Source organism: Pongo pygmaeus, chromosome 9 (genome assembly GCF_028885625.2).
Source record: "Pongo pygmaeus isolate AG05252 chromosome 9, NHGRI_mPonPyg2-v2.0_pri, whole genome shotgun sequence".
Lineage (NCBI taxonomy): Eukaryota > Metazoa > Chordata > Mammalia > Primates > Hominidae > Pongo > Pongo pygmaeus.
In genome coordinates, this window is record NC_072382.2 from 122788573 (window position 1) to 122805634 (window position 17062).

At 39.9% G+C, this 17062-nt stretch overlaps 1 protein-coding gene across 3 annotated transcripts in view; it reads left to right on the plus strand.

The window, feature by feature from the left end:
* The first annotated feature begins 16812 nt into the window (after positions 1-16812).
* Positions 16813-17062, plus strand: part of LOC129007780 (tubulin-specific chaperone cofactor E-like protein) — a 166990-nt gene continuing 166740 nt past the window's right edge. For 2 of the 3 annotated variants that reach the window (XM_054439045.2, XM_054439046.2), the window contains exon 1: positions 16813-17022. The gene's annotated coding sequence lies outside the window, so the exon portion shown is untranslated. The remainder of the gene's footprint in view (positions 17023-17062) is intronic. The other variant, XM_054439044.2, reaches the window with a different exon arrangement.

A 17062-nucleotide genomic window follows, 5' to 3' on the forward strand; every position in this document is an offset into this window, starting at 1 on the left:
ATATTCAAAAAACATAAATGATTAAGAATTTTGGCAGAGAACCATATATAAACTGTAAAATTAAAACATTAAGAATTGAATGGATAGGTGGTATAACAAAGTACAGACAGCTGAAGAGAGAATTAATACACTAGAAGGTAGGTTAGAAGAAAATATCCATACAAGATGATAGAGACACAAACATGTCTTTTAAGTGAGCATAAAAGACATGAGACATATAGAGAAAGTCTCATATACATGTAAACAGAGTCTCAGAATGAAAGAACAAGTGAGTTAGAGAATATTTGAAAATACTGTTGATAAGAATTTTTCAAAACTGATGATCTTTCAAAAGAAACAATGGAAACAGGCAACCGCCACTACGCCTAGCTAATTTTTTTTTTTGTATTTTTAGTAGAGATGGGGTTTCACCTGTGTCAGCCAGGATGATCTCGATCTCCTGACCTCATCATCTGCCTGCCTCAGCCTCCCAAAGTGCTGGGATTACAGGCATGAGCCACTGCGCCCGAACAAATGCTCAATTTTTAATAACAACAAAAACAACTTACGAGACATACAAAGATACGGGAAAATATGTCTCATTCAAAGGAATAAAATAAATTGACAGAAACCCAGACATCAAACTTACTAGAAAAATACTTTAAAACAATTGTCTTAAATATGCTCAAAGACCTAAGGGAACATATGGGCAAAGACCTAAAGGAAATCATGAAAAACAATATATGAACAAAATGAGACTATCAACAAAGAGACAGAAATATAAAAAGGAACCAAAGAGAAATTCTGAAGCTGAAAAGTACAATAACTAAAATGAAAAATTCACTACAGGGACTCAACAGCAGGCAAAAGAACTGGTGAACTTGAATTTAGGACAATTGAAATTCATGAGTGTGAGAATCAGTAAGAAAGAAGAACGAAGAAAAGTGAACAGAGACTAAGGGACTGTGGGACACCAAGTGGACCAACATATGCATTATGGGAGACCCATAGAGAGAAGACAGAAAGGGATAAAAATATTATTTAAAGAGATAATGGCCAGAAACTTCCCTAATATGATGAATGTTATGAATCTACAAATCTAAGAATCTCAATGGCCTCCAAATAAACACAAAGAGACCCACACCAAGACACATTATAATCAAACTTTCAAAGGCCAAAGGCAAAAAAAAAAAAAAAAAAAAAAAATTCTTGAAAGCACCAAGAAGTGACATCACATACAAGGGATCCTCAATAAGATTATCAGCTTTCTCATCAGAAACCTAGAAGGCAATAGGGTAGTATATTCAAAATGTAAAAACAGCAACAACAACAAACCAACTACTGAGCATTCTATATCTGGCAAAACTGTCCTTTAAAAATGAGAGACAAAATTCGACATTCCTAGATAAACATAAGCTAAGAGAGTTCACTACCATTAAACCTTCCCTTAAAGAAATGCTAAAGGAGGTTCCTAAAACTCAGATAAGAAAATGCTAGACGGTAATTCAAAGCTGTATGAAGATATAAAGATCTCCAGTGAAGGTAAATACATGGGAAAATATAAAAGCCAGTATTACTGCAATCTTGTGTTGCAACTTCACTTTTTATTTTCTACAGGATTTAAAAGACAAATGCATAAAAATAATCATAAATCTATATTAATGGGTATAGGGATGTAATTTGTTATATTAGTAACAGTAAGGGCAGAGCTGTAAAGGAGCAAACTGTTTGTATGTGATCGAAGTTAGGTTGGTATCAATTTAAGACAGATTTATATAACTTTAGGATGTTATAGGTAATCCCAGTTATAACCACAGAGAAAATATCTATAGATTATAGACAAAAGGACGTGAGAAGGGAATCAAAATATGTCACTACCAAAAAATCAACTAAATAGAACAGAAGGTGGTAATGGAGGTAATGAAAAACAAAAAGTTTAAGACATATGGAAAACAAATAACAAATGGCAAAAGTTAGTCCTTTTCTATCAGGAATTAACCTCCCAATTAAAAAAATATAGATTAGTGGAAGGGTTTTTTTAAAAAAACAGAATCCAATGATACTCTCTACAAGACACCCCACATAAGTTGAGAAACATCTGTATAAAAGAGTATTAGGAAGAGTTGTATACCAACAAAGTGGATAAGTGAGATGAAATGGACACAGTTATAGAAACATACAATCTACCAAGACTAAATCATGAAGAAATTATAATTTTGAATAGACCTATAATTAGAAAAGAGATTGAATTAATAATCAAAAACTTCCCAACAAAGAAAACCCCAGACCAGATGGAATCATTTAATTCTACCAAACATTTAAAGAACTACACCAATCCTTCTCAAACTCTTCTAAAAAACTGAAGAGGAAGGAATACTGTCTAATTCATTCTATGAGACCAGATTATGTTAATACCAAAATTAGACAACGATACTACAAGAAATCACAAACCAATATTCCTTAGAAATATTGATGCAAAAACCCTCAACAAAATGTTAGCAAACCTAATTTAAAGTACATCACAACGATTATACACCAAGATCAAGGTGAATTTTTCCCCAGAAGGCAAAGATGGGTTAGAATATGAAAAATCAATGTAATTCTACCACATTAACAAAATAAAGGAAAAAAAGCCACACCATTGTCTAAACTGATGCAGAAAAATAATCTGACAAAATTCAACACCCTTCCATGATAAAACACTTAAAAAAAAAAAACAGGAATAGAAGGAAACTACCTCAACATAATAAAGGCCATATGTGAAAAATCCACTGCTAATATCATATTCAATGGTGAAAGACTGAAAGCTTTTCTTCCAAGATTAACAACAAGACAAGGGGCTGGGCGCGGTGGCTCACGCCTGTAATCCCAGCACTTTGGGAAGCCAAGTCAGGAGTTTGACACCAGCCTGACTAACATGGCGAAACCTGTATCTACTAAAAATACAAAAATTAGCTGGGCACGGACGGTGGTGCATACCTGTAATCCCAGCTACTCAGGAGGCTGAGGCAGGAGAATCACTTGAATTTGGGAGGCAGAGGTTGCAGTGAGCCAAGACCGAGCCATTGCCTTCCAGCATTCCAGCCTGGGCAAAAAGAGCAAAACTCCATCAAAAAAAAAAAAAAAAAAAAAAAAAAGATCAAGACAAGGATGCTCACTTTTGCCGCTTTTATTTAATGTAGAGTTGGAAGTACTAACCAGAGCTATTAGGTTAAAAAAGGAAGAAAGAAAAGGGCATCCAAATTATAAAGGAAGAAGTAAAAATTATCTGTTTCCAGATGACATGATCCCATATGTAGAGAACCCTAAAGAATTCCTCCCAAAACTTTTAGAACTAAAAACAAACTTAGCAAAATTTCAGGACACAAAATCAAGATGCAAAAATCAGTTGCATTTCTATATACTAACAATGAACAATCAGAAAGTGAAATCAAGAAAATAATTTCCTTTATAATAATATCAAAAAGAGGCTGGGAGCAGTGGCTTATGCCTGTAATCCCAGCACTTTGGGAGGCCAAGGCAGTTGGATCACCTGAAGTCAGGGATTCAAGACCAGCCTGGCCAACATGGTGAAACCCCATCTCTACTAAAAATACAAAAATTAGCTGGGCATGATGACAGTTGCCTGTAATCCTAGCTACTCGGGAGACTAAGGCAGGTGAATTGCTTGAACCCGAGAGGCAGAGGTTGCAGTGAGCCGAGATTGTGGCATTGCACTGCAGCCTAGGCGACTGAGCAAAACTCCATCTCAAAATAATAATAACAATAATAATAATAATATCAGAAAGAATAAAATACTTAGGAATAAACTTAACTGGGAGGCAAAATATTTTTACACTGAAAAACACAAAATGTTACTGAGAGAGATGAAAGAAGACACAAATAAATGGAAAGCGATTCTGTGTTCATGGATTGGAATACTTAACATTGTTAAGATGTCTATACTGTGAAAAGTGATCTACAGATTGAATAAAATTCTGATGACTTTTTTTTGTAGAAATAGAAAAATCCATCCTAAAATTAATATGGAATCTCAAGGGATCCTTAATAGCCAAAACAATCTTGAAAAAGAAGAACAAGGTTAGAGGTCTCACACTTTCTAATTTGAAAACTCGTTACAAAGCTACAGTAACTAAAACAACATGGTAGTGGCATAAAGACAGACAAAGACCAATAGAATAGAAGAGAGAGCTTGGAAAAAAAACCCTTGCATATATGGTCAATTAATTTTCAACAAGGGTGCCAAGACCATTCAATGGGGAGAGGGCAATCTTCAAAAAATGGTGCTGGAAAAACTGGATATCCACATGTAAAATAATGAAGTTGAATCCTTACTTTATACCCTATACAAAAACTAATTCAAAATGAATCAAACCTAAACATAAGAGGTAAAACCATAAGATTATTAGAAGAAAACATAGAAGAAAAGCTTCATGACATTGAATTTGACAGTGATTTTTCAGATCTGACACCAAAAGCATAGACAATAACAACAAAATAGGTAAACTGAACATCATCAAAATTAAAAACTTTTATGCATTAAGGAACACTATCAAGGGAGTGAAAACACAACAGAATGGAAGAAAATATTTGCAAATCATATACTTAGATGGCATTGATATCCAGGATATAAAAAGAACTCCTACAATTCAGCAATTACAACAAAAACAAACAACTCAATTACAAAATGGGAAAAGGACTTGACGAGACATTCTCCAAAGATATACTGATGGTCACATGTAAAGATGCTCAAATCACTAGTCATGGAGGAAATACAAATCAAAACCACAATGAGATACCATTTCACATCCATTACAATGGCTATTATAAACGAGTGTTGGCTAAGGTGTAGAGAAACTGCAATCCTGCTGCATTGCTAATAGGAATGTAAAATGGTGTGGCCACTGTGGAAAACTGAATGGTAGTTCCTCAAAAGGTTCAACATAAAGTTACCATTTGACACAGCAATTCCATTTCTATGGATGGTTGGTCAGTTCAGGCTGCCATAAGAAAACAGCACAGACTGCATGGCTTAAACAACAGAAATTTATTTTCTCACAGTTCTGGAGGCAGGAAAGTCCAAGATCAAGTTTTTAGCAGGGATCTTCATGATTTGCAGATGGCCATGCTGTCCTCATATGCCCTTTCCTCTAAGAGTACACACAAGGGTAGGGAGAGTGCAAGAGCTAGCACAGCCCCTCTCTGGTATCTCTTTTCACAAGAACATTAATCCTATCAAATCAGGGCCCCACCCTTGTGACCTTATTTAACTTAATCACTTCCTTAGAGGCCCATGTCCAAATGTAGCCACACTGATTAGCCATACTGGTTAGTTCAAATATATGCATTTTGGGGAGACACAAGCATTCATTCTATAACAAGGCATATATCCATGGAATTGAAAGCAGGGACTCAAACAGGCCTCTGCACCCCAATGTTCATAGAAGCATTATTCACAATAGTCAAAAGGTGGAAAAAACACAAATGTCCATGAACAGATGGAATAGGGAAACAAAATATAGTATATCTACACAATGAAATATTATTCAGCCTTAAAAATGAAGGAGGCTGGGCGCGGTGGCTCACGCCTGTAATCCCAGCACTTTGGGAGGCCCAGGCAGGTGGATCACAAGGTCAGGAGTTTGAGACTAGCCTGGCCAACATGGTGAAACCCCATCTCTACTAAAAATATAAAAATTAGCTGGGTGTGGTGGCTGGTGCCTGTAATCCCAGCTACTCAGGAGGCTGAGGCAGTAGAACCGCTTGAACCCAGGAGGCGGAGGTTGCAGTGAGCGAGAGTGCGCCACTGCACTCCAGCCTGGGTGACAGAGTGAGACTCTGTCTCAAAAAAAAAAAAATGAAATCCCAATACATGCTTTCACCTTTTGAATTAATCCATTCTCATGCTGCTATGAAGAAATAACCAAGACTGGGTGGTTTATAAAGGAAAGAGGTTTAATTGACTCACAGTTCAGCATGGCTGGGGAGGCCTCAGGAAACTTACAATCATGGCGGAAGGTGAAGGGGAAGCAAGGTACCTTCTTCACAAGATGGCAGGAAAGAGAAGTACAAGCAGGGGAAGTGCCAGATGCTTATAAAACCATCATATCTTGTGAGAACTCACTACGACAAGAATAGCATGGGGGAAACCGCCCCATGAGCCAATCACTTCCCACCCAGTTCCTCCCACCAGGTCTCTCCCACAACACATGAGGATTATGGGAACTACAATTCAAGATGAGATTTGAGTGGGGACACAGCCAAACCATATCAGCTTTGAAGACATTATGCTAAGAGAAATGAGCAAGACACAAAAGGACAAATATTGTATGATTCTACTTACATGAGATACCTAGAACAGGTGAATTCATACGGTCAGAAAGTATATTAGAGGTTATCGGGGTGGGAGGGCAGGGGGATGAGGAGTTGTTATTTAATGGGTACAGAGTTTTTGTTTGGAGTGATAAAAAAGTTCTGGAAATTCAGAGGAGGGATAGCTGCACAACATTGTGAATGTACTTAATGCCACTGAACTGCACACTTAAAAATGTTTAAATGGTAGATTTTATGTTTTATACATTTTATCACTTAAAAATTAAAGTTGATAACCATAAGGTATATCTAAATGAATACTATTAAAGAAATATTAACACTATATTGTGCATTTTAAATATTTATGTTAAAATATATGACAGTAATCACATATAATTCAGGCAGAGGTAAATGGTGTTAAAAATCTGTATATGGCAAGACCCAGTCTCTACAAGAAATACAAAAATTAGCCAGACATGGTGGCATGCACCTGTAGTCCCAGCTACTTGGGGGATTGAGGCAGGAGAATCGCCTGAACCTGGGGAGGTCAAGGCTGCAGTGATCCCTGATGAAGCCACTGCACTCCAGCCTGGGCAAGAGAAGTGAGATCTTGTTTCGAAAAAAGAAAACCAACCAACCAAACAAACAAAAATCCCTGCATTGCCTGAGAAAATGGCAATAGTGTTAAGCAATATTAATTTTTATTATGTTCAGGATGCATATTTTAATCTCTATATTGACCACAAAGAGAATAGTAAGGGTGTATATAACTTCCAAGCTAATAGAAGACAAAATAGAATGAAAAATGCACTGAAATATTTAAAAGGAGAGAATTATGAACATGAAACAGGTAAAAAAAAATATGAGTTAACTAGTAAACTGCTGGATTTAAACCTAAATATATCAATTTTTTTTTTTTTTTTGAGACGTAATCTCGCTCTGTTGCCCAGGCTAGAGTGCCGTGGCGCGATCTTGGCTCACTGCAAGCTCCGCCTCGCAGGTTCACGCCATTCTCCTGCCTCAGCCTCCCGAGTAGCTGGGACTACAGGCGCCTGCCACTACGCCCGGCTAATTTTCTGTATTTTTAGTAGAGACGGGGTTTCTCCGTGTTAGCCAGGATGGTCTCGATCTCCTGACCTCGTGATCTGCCCGCCTCGGCCTCCCAAAGTGCTGGGATTACAGGCGTGAGCCACTGCGCCAGGCCTCAATATTTACATTAAATATAAATAGATAAAATTCTCAAATTAACAGACAAATAATAGGCTGGATTAAAACCCAATAACATGGGCTAGGTGTGGTGGCTCATGCCTGTAATCCCAGCACTTTGGGAGGCCAAGGCGGGCAGATCACAAGGTCAAGAGATCAAGACCATCCTGGTGGAAATGGTGAAACCCTGGCTCTACTAAAAATACAAAAATTAGCCGGGCATGGCTGCATGCACCTGTGATCCCAGCTACTTGGGAGGCTAAAGCAGAAGAATCACTTGAACTCAGGAGGCGAAGGCTGCAGTGAGCCGAGATCACCCCACTGCCCTCCAGCCTGGCGACAGAGACTCCATCTCAAAAAAAAAAAAAAAAAGAAAACAAGAACAGCAACAAACCAATAACACTATGCTATTTATGAGAGATACATCTAAAATATAAGGTTACAGAAATAAAAGGATAGAAGATTTACCACAAGAAAGCTGATTAATATTAGGCAAAATAGTCTTTAAGGCTATTGTTAAAATATTACTGGAGATAAGTGGGATATACATAATGACAGAAAGTTCAATTTACCAGAAAGAGAATACAATTTTAATTTAATACAGTTTTTAGTATTATACCACCAAAACATAAATCAAAAGCTATCAGAACTATAAGGAAAAAAAGATTCACCCATAGACTTAGTAAGACATTTTAACACACCTCTCTCAGTAACTAATACAAGTAATCAATCTGCTTGTAACAATTGTTACAAAATCAATTTATAACAAAATATCAATAAGGATATAAATTGAACAACATAATTAACAGAAGTGATCTAATTGCTTATATAGAACACTGAACTTAACAACTGTAAAACACAAATTATTTTAAACATTCACAAAGAATGTATCCTCAACCAACAGGAAGGAGAAAGCCATCTGGGACATGTATGCTCAACTGGTGGATGGGGAGCTAGAGAGAGAGAGACAGAGAGAGAGGGATCTGTGGGACATGGTCTTTATTGGGGTCATTACCCAAGCAAGTTTTCCTACAAGGCATTCTAACTGATGGGTTTAGAGCAAGTTGGCAAGAGTTTCATGGGGTCACACTGTGACTGAGAGGGCTACTGCGGCATATCTGTGCAGTCCTTGGGGGTTAAGGGGATCAGAGGGGTGAGTGAAATAGTTTGTATCTAACCATTCCATAGGGAGGTGGTTGTATAAAGCAGATAACTGGATCCACTGCATTAAGGAACTGTAAGGAGGTGGACAACTGGAAAGTGTGTCAAAGGTGACTATGTCCCACTTCTGATATCTGGTATGAGAAAGCTAAATTTATATTTAAATGGATGTTGAAGTAACATAAAATTATAGGAATTAACTATATTTCTAACTAATTCATGGGCCAAAGAAGAAATCACAAGTGAAAATATTTTGAACTAAATGAAAATGAAAATACAACATCCAAATTTGTAGGGTGTAGCAAAAGTAGTGCCTAGAGGAAAATTTAGAAACTTGAATGCATATATTAGAAAGTAAGAAACATATAAAGTCAATAATCTAAGCTTTCATATTAGGGAACTAGAAAAATAAGGGCAAGTTAAATCCAAACTAAAGAAATAAATAAAAATTAGAGCAGAAATCAATGAAATATGAAACAAATTGGTAGAGAAATCAATAAACTCAAAAGATGGTTCTTTGAAAAGATTAATAAAATCAATAAGTCTCTAGCCAGGCTAAGACAAAAAGAGAGAAGACACAAATTACTAATATCAGAAATGAAAGAGAAACATCACTACAGATCCCATAGACATGAAAAGGATAGTAAAGGAATATTATGAACAACTCTGTGCCCATAAATTTGATAAGCTAGAAGAAATGGAACGATTTCTTGAAAGACACAATCAACCAAAGCTCATACAAGAAGAAGACAATCTGCATAGGCCTATATCTCTTAAAGAAATTAAATCAATAATTAATACCCTTCAAAAACATAAAGCACCTAAGCCAGCATGGGTCCACTGATGAATTCCACCAAATGTTTAAGGAAGAAATTACACCAATTATCTATAACCTTTTAAGAGAACAGAAACAGGGGAGTACTTTCTAGCTCATTTTATGAGGCCAGCATTACCCTAATACCAAAACAACACAAGGACATTCCAAGAAAAGAAAACCATAGAGCAATATCTCTCATGAACATATATGCAAAAGTCATCAACAAAATATTAGAAAATCAAATCCAAGAATGTACTGAAAGAATTATATACTACACCAAATGGGATATATTTCAGTTTTGAAAGGCTGATTCAATACTAAAAACTCAATTAATGTTATCCATCACATCAATGAATTTTAAAAAATCAGAAAATGTTTAAAGTGGAATGATAATGAAAATGTACATATCAAAACTGTGACTCACAACTAATGCTGTACTTAGAGAGAGAGGTATAGCTTTAAAGACTTTTAAGAAAATAAGAATATTAGATAAATAACAGTAAATGAAACCAAATAATAGCAGATATGGTAATATGGTAGTTAGTAATCACCTTTGATTTTGGAACATTTGAAATGTGGCTAGACTAAATTGCTCTAAGTGTAAATTATATACAGAATTTTGAGAATTTAATATGAAAACAATAACAAAATATCTAAATAACATTTTGGATATACTGGGTTAATAAAATACATGATTAATATTAATTTAACTTTAAAAAATATTTTTAATGTGGCCACTAGAAAAAGTTAAACTACATATCTGACTTGACTTGTACTATATTTCTTTTGGACAATGCTGATCTAAAGCTAGGATTTACCAATTTTACTCTTGGGTATATTCCCAACAGAAATGTTTATATGTGCCCTAAATGACAAGCACAAGAATGTTCATAGCAGTGTTATGCATAATAACCAAAACCTGGAGACAACACAAATGTCCAATGGTGGAATGGATAAATAGAGTGTTACTATAATATAAGATACATATAGCAACAAAAATGAATAAACTATAGCTACATGGACCAAAGTAGATGACTCTCATAATATTAAGTGAAAGAAATCATCTCGTTTGATTTCATTTATTTAAAAACGGGGAAAAATAAGCTACATTATTAGAAGTCAGAATAGCAGTTAATTAACTTCGGGAGAAAAGTGAGTGTAGGTACTGGGGGAAGTCTTTGGGAAATTGGCAATGTTCTATGACTTAAATGGGAGGTTGTTACATGCTTACCTGTGAGAATTCATTGAGCTGTACATTTATGTACACTACGTGCGCTTTTCTGTATGTCTGTTATTCTTCACAATAAAAAATTATGAGAGGTTAGTGAGGCTTCTAGCAATTTGTTGCAAGTGATTTTAATTAATGTAAGGTCTTCTTGAAAATTAAGCTTTTTGTGGCTGGTCTATTGCAAATTGCAAAAAAACAAATTAAGAGTTGTTTTTTAAAGACCATATTCTACCCAGTAAGGAAATACTGATTCTTTCTAAATAATTCTAGGTATGACTCCCCAGTCTAAAATTTTAAAAATCTTTGTCCTTTGCTTGGTCACTAGGCTTGGCATGACAGTACAGCTCCTGACAAATATGTCAATAATGTTGACAAAAATAAAATATAGAATCTGAGAATTGCAAAATTTAAAGCGGTCATCCATTCTACATTTTTTTTACTTAGAATTTGTGTGTGTGTGCATGCATGCATCTGATGAAATCTGGGACACTTCCTCTTAAAAATCCATACATGTGTAATATACACAATATATACAATTTCAGTTGGTTTGCCATGATAGTTTATCCAATCTCTGTTATTTGGTAGATAATGCTCTAGGCAGAAACAGTCCAAGAGGCAGAGCGGGTTAGTGGAAAAACCAGGAATGGTATTAAACACACAGTCACCAAACCAGCCATTATTCTTTCAAGTGAAGCAGCTGCTTTTCTCTTCCCCTGTGTTCCCATCTGTGTACTGCTGTTGTTCACATTAAATTCTCATATAATTATGTCCTTATCCTCTTGTCTACTTGGGAAGAGCCTTCAGCTGTGAAGATAATTCCCTTATCTCCTTTTAAAAAATAACATCCCGTAAGTTGCCATGTATCACTGTTATCGTTCCAATTACATTGTAGAGACCATGCCTTATTTATCTTTGTTTTCCCCAAACCACCTAGCTAAGTACAAGGAACACAACTCTTACAAAATAAGCAATTGTTACATTAAAATGACATGCAAATATCTGGCTGAAACTTCATGACAGAACTATATCTCATAATACAGGGTCACTGTGAACTAAAAGATGATTTCAGACTGACCTACTGTGAATATGGACTCTGCCTTTTACTAGTTGTATGTTGCTGGGTGTATGACTTAACCTCAGTCTTAGTTGGTAAATCTGATAGCATTAAACATACTTCATAAGATCATTGTGAAGACTGAGGGAAAAACAGTAATCTACATAAAATGTCTCAAGCAGCGTCTGGCATAGTAAAACCTTAGAAAGTAGCTATGATTTTTGTTATGGCATATTCGACTCTGAATTAAAGATCCAGTAGGAGAAACATAGACTGAGAATCTTAGAAGACTTCGAATCTTCTGATCCAGGAATTGTTTACATATTGTTTTAACAGATTCTGCCTTTACTCAACCTATTCCAATGGCAGAGAATTAACTAGAACTGACTAAAGCAGCTCCAATTCTCCTGAAGTTCTTCCTTATTATTAGGTTGCACTGTATAAAATTGCCCTTTGTAGGTCAAAGTGATCGAATGATGAATATTTTTTTGGCTGGGCTTGGTGACTCATGCCTGTAATCCCAGCACTTTGGAAGGTCAAGGTGGAAGGATCGCTTGAGGCCAGGAGCTCAAGACCAGCCTGGGCAACGTGGTGACATCCCATCTCTAGAAACAAAAAAAAAGTTAGGGAGGCATGGTGGCACACACCTGTAGTCACAGCTACTTGGGAGACTGAGAAGCAGGGATCACTTTAGCCCAGGAGTTTGAGGCTGCAGTGAGCTATGATTGTGCCAGTGCACTCCAGCCTGGGCGACAGAGAGAGACCCTGTCTAAAATGATCATTAATAATAATAATATCTAATAAAATGGCCACAAATCTGCCTTTCTGTTATTTTCACTCAGTTTAGTTCAATGTCCATTCTCTCCTTTTCCTATGATAGCCCTTCAGAAATAATGCGGAATCAATAGTGAACATGATAGACCTACTCCTGCCTTCATTGAGGCTTACATGCTTGCCAAAGAAACAAGGAAATAAGCTATTATGTATAATTTTCTGTCTCAAGGAAGTGAAAGAAGAACATTTGAAGTAAATGGCTTTGTGGAGGGAATTTCTATAGAGTATATCATATAGGAAGGTTTGTGAGTATAGAGCAGTGCAGTTCAATAGAACTTTCTGTGATGATGAAAATATTCTGTATCTGCCCGGTCCAATACGATAGCCACTAGCCACATATGGTGATTGAGCACTTGAAATGTAACTAGTGTCAAGTGACTGAGGAAATGAAACTCGAATTTAACTTAATTTTAATTAATTTCAATTTAAATAGCCACGTGTGGCTAGTGGCGACCAGACTGAACAGAGCAGATACAGAAGAGCAAATAGCAGTGATAAATGAGGCTGGAAAAGTCAGCAGCGTCCAGATCTGGAAAAATTTTGAGAAGTACATTAATAATAATAGATGTTATCTTGAGACCCACAGACAATCTTGAAAGGGTTTTAAGTTCCAGAGAATAACACAATCACATCTGAATTTTTTTTGTTTGTTTTTGTTTTTGTTTTTTGATACAGAGTCTTGCTCTGTCACCCAGGCTGGAGTGCAGTGGCACAATCTCAGCTCACTGCAACCTCCGCCTCCTGGGTTCAAGGGATTCTCCTGCCTCAGCCTCCTGAGTAGCTGGGATTACAGGCTTGCACCACCACGCCCAGCTAATTTTTTTATTTTTGGTAGAGACGGACTTTCACCATATTGTCCAGGCTGGTCTCAAACTCCTGACCTCTTGATCCATCTGCCTTAGACTCCCAAAGTGCTGAGATTACAGATATAAGTTTTAGAAAGATAATTCTGGCTGTCTTGGGGAGAAAGATGGGAGGTGGGTAGAGACATTGATCTTGTCTTTAGAAGTTTCATCTCTAAGGGGAAAGATGGGAAAAGAAGCAGAAAAATGACTGGAGGATATCTCAGAGATACAAAGAAGTGTATTAATCGACCACACCCAGCCACATACAATACTCATATATGTATTTATATACGTTGCACATAATATTTGTTAACAGTAATGACCCATATTTCTTGCTTTTTTCCTAGTTGCTCACAGGGCAACTAGCCTCTTAAGCGTTTCTGGGTGTCCCCAAAGGTACCTGAGCTCAGAAGTAAGTCTGTCAACAGAGTATCCATGCAGCATCCACCTTGTACATTTCACTCCGCTCTTCTCATGGTCCTCACCACTGAGGCTACTTTTGACTGTGGCCATGCTGAGAGGTGACAGCGTGCTGGCAGTCCTCACAGCCCTCGCTCGCTCTTGGCGCCTCCTCTGCCTGGGCTCCCACTTTGGCGGCACTTGAGGAGCCCTTCAGCCCACCGCTGCACTGTGGGAGCCCCTTTCTGGGCTGGCCAAGGCCGGAGCCGGCTCCCTCAGCTTGCAGGGTGGTGTGGAGGGAGAGGCGCGAGCGGGAACCGGGGCTGCGCGCGGCACTTGCGGGCCAGCTGGATTTCCGGGTGGGCGTGGGCTTGGCGGGCCCCGCACTCGGAGCAGCCCGGGCAATGACGGGCTTAGTAGGCGGGGCAGCGGCTGCGGAGGGTGTACTGGGTCCCCCAGCAGTGCCAGCCCACCGGCGCTGTGCTCGATTTCTCACCGGCCCTTCGCTGCTTTCCCGCGGGGCAGGGCTCCGGACCTGCAGCCTGCCATGCCTGAGCCTCCCACCCCCTCCATGGGCTCCCATGCGGCCGGAACCTCACCGATGAGCGCCGCCCCCTGCTCCACGGCGCCCAATCCCATCGACCACCCAAGGGCTGAGGAGTGTGGGCGCACGGCGCGGGACTGGCAGGCAGCTCCACCTGCAGCCCCGGTGTGGGATCCACTGGGTGAAGCCACCTGGGCTCCTGAGTCTGGTGGGGACGTGGAGAACCTTTATGTCTAGCTCAGGGATTGTAAATACACCAATCGGCACTCTGTATCTAGCTCAAGGTTTGTAAACACACCAATCAGCACCCTGTGTCTAGCTCAGGTTTGTGAATGCACCAATCCACACTCTGTATCTAGCTTCCCTGGTGGGGCCTTGGAGAACCTTTATGTCTAGCTCAGGGATTGTAAATACACCAATGGGCACTCTGTATCTAGCTCAAGGTTTGTAAACACACCAATTAGCACCCTGTGTCTAGCTCGGGGTTTGTAAATGCACCAATCGACACTGTATCTAGCTACTCTGGTGGGGACTTGGAGAACCTTTGTGTCCACACTCTGAATCTAGCTAATCTGGTGGGGACGTGGAGAACATTTGTGTCTAGCTCAGGGATTGTAAACGCACCAATCAGCGCCCTGTCAAAACAGACCACTGGGCTCTACCAATCAGCAGGATGTGGGTGGGGCCAGATAAGAGAATAAAAGCGGGCTGCCCGAGCCACAACTAGCGGTGGCAACGTGCCTGTCGTTTTTCGCAGTGTGGAAGATTTGTTCTTTTGCTCTTTGCAATAAATCTTGCTACTGTTCACTCTTTGGGTCCACACTGCTTTTATGAGTTTTAACACTCACTGCGAAGGTCTGCAGCTTCACTCCTGAAGCCAGTGAGACCACGAGGCCACTGGGAGGAAGGAACAACTCCAGACGCCCCGCCTTAAGAGCTGTAACACTCACCGCGAAGGTCTGCAGCTTCACTTCTGAGCCAAGGAGACTACTAATCCACCAGAAGGAAGAAACTCCGGACACATCTGAACATCAGAAGGAACAAACTCCAGACGCGCCACGTTAAGAGCTGTAACACTCACCGCGAGGGTCCAAGGCTTCATTCTTGAAGTCAGTGAGACCAAGAACCCACTAATTGCTGACACAATGCCAATGATCTCAGTGCTCCGAAAGCCAGTAATTCTTAAATTGCCAGAAAGACACTCTGTTCTCTGTGGAAGGGGGAATAAAGCCCCTTCCTGAGCAACCTAAGATAGAATTCTTGGCTAATCATCCCCTTTATCCTCAGAGCAGTTTCTTTACGCATGACCTTCTGGCTTTTTTTTTTTTTTTTTTTTCCTCTCTAACCTCTCTAACCCTACCTATGGGATATCAGAAAACAAAACAGAATGACAAAAATAAGTCTCCAGGAACTGATGATGGTAAGCTGCTATTGGGTCTCTCCTAAATAATTTTGTTTACCCCTTCTAGAAACCAATGCAGACATGTACATGCACATTACATTCCCCCACCTCTTTTCTGGCACACACCACACAGAAGCACATACACTTTATGCGCAAAGACATCTTCATCTCCTAGCACTTCAGGGGACATTCCCATAGAAGGCTGAACTCACTTCGGAATGAGCCAGCACCATGCCTATTCCATGTATGTTTCTGCACAAGAAATGGACGAAGGAGTACATAAGCAATCACAGCTCAACAGTCAGATATAGTAATACTATGCGTGGAGTTGGTGCAATAGTGTGGCATAAAGTGAAGTGTATGGACCCTGGTGCCAGCCTGACCTGGATTTAAATCTCACCCTGGTCACATTTACTAACTGGGTGGTCTTGGACAGATCACTTAAGCACTCTGAACTTGTTTTCAATTCTATAAATACCATCTCTTTGGAGGGCTGTAAAAATTAAAAATAGCACATGCACAGTGCTTGTACCTAGAAAGTGCTCAATAAATGAAAGCTGCTGTTACTACATTGGTGTTGGAAGCTCGGGATGCCACTTGTGAAGGGGGCACAGAAGAAAGGCCAGACTGCCACCATACCCTGAGGGCTCATCTAGTACAGTTCCCTCATTTTATGGTTGAGGACACTGAAGCCAGAGATAGGAAGAGACTTGGTCAAGGTCACACAGCAAATCAATAACAGAGTCAGGCCAAGATTCCAAGTGTCCCCGGAAAGGTTCAGCCCAATGCTCTTTTCTGCAGCCCCTATTGTCCTCTGATATGACAATGTGTACTCCTGTTCTGCCCCTGGGGATTGTCCCGTCAATGGGTGGGCACGAGAAAGAGCAGATGAGGTGTTTGTGGTGAAGCCCAGGCCACTGCAGCCATCCCCGTCGCCATGGCAACCCCAGCTCCGTTGGGGAGGACCCGCTCCTCCGGCGCCCCCTCCCATTCACGCAGCGGACGTGACACGTGCGGCGGGGTCACGTGTTGTTGTTGGGCCGGGAAAGCTGCTTCCGGGTCAATGCAGGACACTGGGCTCCGGCGGCCGGAGTGGGGGACTAGGTGAAGCGGAGCCGGGCAGGGGCCGGCCGGGACCAGGCCCGAGGCTGAGCGGCGGCGACAGCGGTGGCCGGGAGGGGGGAGGAGAGGTGCAGCCGGAGGAGCCGCCGCAGCAGCTCCCCCGCCTCCCGGGCTGAGGGGTGAGTGGAGCCGGGCCCGCCGGCTCTGCCGGGCTCGCGA